The sequence below is a fragment of the Canis lupus genome, chromosome 22 (assembly GCF_003254725.2).
Source record: "Canis lupus dingo isolate Sandy chromosome 22, ASM325472v2, whole genome shotgun sequence".
NCBI lineage: Eukaryota > Metazoa > Chordata > Mammalia > Carnivora > Canidae > Canis > Canis lupus.
Genome location: NC_064264.1, coordinates 42,126,758 through 42,130,463, shown reverse-complemented (window position 1 = coordinate 42,130,463; position 3,706 = coordinate 42,126,758).

Here is a 3,706-nt window from a genome sequence, read left to right as displayed (position 1 = left end):
GAACATAAAAGTACAAAAAACAAAGTGTTCAAGCAAATGAGGTACCAACAACATATTTTGTTTCCACAAATCAGAATTCATCATAACAGGCTTTCAAAAATGCATTAAGTGTAAAATATGCTTAACAACAACAAAAGTAAACTTGTTCTAAAACAAGGCAATCCCTTAGAGTGTTGAGTTTATGGAGGCTTAAGCTTTAATCAAATTTACTGAAATAATTATGTTGTAACACCAAATATTTTGACTAATTAAAAACAAGTTGCTTTTGAGAATTACCCAAGGTACAAATGAGAGAAATAACTTTTTTCTTTTTTTAAAAAATATTTTATTTATTCATGAGAGACAGAGAGAGGCAGAGACATAGGTAGAGGGAGAAGCAGGCTCCCTGTAGGGAGCCTGCTGCAGGACTCCATCCTCAGACCTGGAATCATGACCTGAGACAAAGGCAGATGCTCAACCGCTGAGCCATCCAGGCATCATGAAAAACAACTTTCTTTTACAAAATCTAGTTGAGTGCTCGCTTCGGCAGCACATATACTAAAAAATCTAGTTGAAAACATTTTTTTTCTGAACAATTTCTTCTGTAAAATTTGGTTAGTGATATTTAGTGAACCAGTTGCAAATAAGCATGTGTTGGGATGCACAACTATAAAAGGAATAGATAGAAAGAGTGAGATACTAGCTGGTAATGTTAAGAAGTTAATTCCTGTACTATGTGTCATCAAACTTTTATAATTTTACTAAAATTTTAAATATCAAAATCAGACTTAAAATGTTCTAATAGTTTTAAATTCTTTATCACACGTGTTCTTTGATGTATCTATTAAGGAATATATTGATTTTAAGAGGCAAAAATTCATCTTTCAGTAAAATGTCTATTGGGTAAACTACGGTTCTATGATACAGAACACAAAGTACTTTCATGTTTGAGCTCTCAGTTCTTAACACAATGCAGATGCTCTGAATTTTATACTGAACTTTGATAATGTGGCCTCTCACCAGGACAATTCTAGAGGGATTCACGATGAGTAGTAGCACATGGGATTTATTTATTTAACAATGCTTTATGATTCTTTATTGCAGCAAAAGTCATGCAAGCATCACTACAACCATGACTGTCCTTTACAAAGTGTAAGCTTGACCCCTGTTATTGTCACTATAAGAAAGTCTTTGATACTGGGTTGTTTTATATAAATGTATTATGAAATAGCATTTGAAAATGACACAGCGTCTTTGATAAGAGCACAGGTTTCAAAAAGTGCAGATCTTGACTCATTTTCATGCATTTCATGATGCATGGTGAGCATAAATATTTTAAGAGTAGAAAATTTGCATGACAAAAGATGAAATTACCACTTTATCAAGTAAATAAATTTTGCTTAGCTTTCTCTTGGTCACACTTCTTTTTTCTTCCTCCAAGTTTTTATTTAAATTCAAATTAGTTACCACATAGTCTAATATTGGTTTCAGGAAAATTTAGTGATTCATTGCTTACATATAACACGCAGTGCTCATTCACAAGTGCCTCCCTTAAAAAAAAAAATAAAAATAAAAAAATAAAAAAATAAAAAAATAAAAACAAGTGCCTCCCTTAAAGCTCATCACCCATTTAGCCCATCCTCCCACCCACCTCCCCTCCAGCGATGCTCAATTTGTTCCCTACATTTAGGAGTTACTTCTTTTTTAAAGATCTTATTTATTTATTCATGAAAGACACACACACACACACAGACACAGGCAGAGGGAGAAGCAGGCTCCACATGGGGAGCCCGATGTGGAACTCGATCCTGGGACTCCAGCGTCACGCCGTGAGCCAAAGGCAAACAACCACTGAGCAACCCAGGCATCCCCATTTAAGAGTTACTGATGGTTTGCCTCCCTTTTTTTTTTTTTTAAGATTTTATTTATTTATTCATGAGAGACACAGAGAGAGAGAGAGAGACAGAGACAGAGACAGAGACAGAGGCAGAGAGGGAAGCAGGCTCCATGCAGGGAGCCTGATGTGGGACTGGATCCCAGGTGTCCAGGATCACGCCCTGAGCTGAAGGCGGCACTAAACCGCTGAGGCACCCAGGCTGCCCTCCCTTTCTGTTTTTATCTTGTTTTATTTTTCCTTCCATTCCTCTATGTTCATTTGTTTTGTTTCTAAATTCCAGATTAGTTAAATCATATGGTATTTGTCTTCCCTTTACTGACTTGTTTCACTTAACATAATACACTTTAGATCCATCCGCATCATTGCACGTGGCAAGATTTCATTCTTTTTGATAGCTGAGTAGTATTCCATTGTGCATGTACCATTTCTTTAACCATTCATCAGTTGATGGACATTCGGACTCTTCCCAAAATTTGGCTATTGTTGATAGTGTGGCTATAAACATTGGGGTGCATTTGTCCCTTTGAATCAGTATTTTTGTATCCTTTGGATTAATACCCGTAGTGCAATTGCTAGGTCATAGGGTAGCTCTACTTTTAGATTTTGAGCCACTGTTTTCCAGAGTGGCTGCACCTGGTTGCATTCCCACAAACAGTGTAAGAGGGTTTGCCTTTCTCTTTGAATTCTTGCTAACATCTCTCATTTCCTGTGTTGTTAATTTTAGCCTTTTGTTTGACAGGTGTGAGGTGCTATCTCATTGTGGTTTTGATTTGTATTTTCCTAATAATGAGTAATGTTGAGCAGTGTTTCATGCATCTGTTAGCCAGTTGTGTAGTCTTCTTTGGAGAAATGTCTGTTCATGTCTTATGTCCCTTTTTATTTGGATTAGTTGTTCTTTGGGTGTTGAATTTGATAAATTCTTTATAGATTTTGGATACTAACCCTTTATCAGATGTCACTTGCAGATATCATCTCCCATTCTGTAAGCTGCCTTTTAATTTTGTTGTTTCTTTCAGTATGCAGAAGCTTCATTTCTTGATGAAGTTCCAATAGTTCATTTTTGCTTTTGTTTCCATTGCCTCTGGTGATGTGTCTGGTAAAAAGTTTCTGCAGCCCAGTTCAAAGAAGTTGCTGCTTGTGTTCTCCCCTAGGATTTTGATAGTTTTCTGTCTCACATTAGGTCTTTTATCCATTTTGAGGTGATTTTTGAGTATGGTGTAAGAAAGTGGTCCAGTTTCATTCTTATGCATATCATTGTCCAATTTTCCCAACACCATTTATTGAAGAGACTGCTTTTTTCCCCATTGGATATTCATTTCTGTTTTGTTATAGATTAGTTGACCATATACTGTGGGTCTATTTCTGGGTTCTTTATTCTGTTCCACTGATCTGTGTGTCTGTTTCTGAGTCAGGACCATACTGTCTTGATGATTTGGCTTTGTAATACAGTTTGAAATCTGGAATTGTCATGCCTCCAGCTTTGTTTTTTCAACATAACTGGCTATTTTGGATCCTTTCTGGTTCCATACAAATTTTAGAATTGTTTGTTCTAGCTTCACGAAAAATGCTGGTGTTATTTTGATAGAGATTGAATTAAAAGTATCGATAACTTTGGGTAGTATAGACATTTTAACAATATTTGTTCTTCCAATCTATGAGTATGGAATGTTTTTCTGTTTCTTTCTGTCCTCTTCAATTTCTTTCATAAATGTTCTATAGTTTTCAGAGTACAGATCTTTTATCTCTTTGGTTAGGTCTATTCCTAGGTAATTACTGGTTATAGGTCTGTTCAAATTATCTATTTCTTCCTGTTTCAGTTTTGGTTTTATA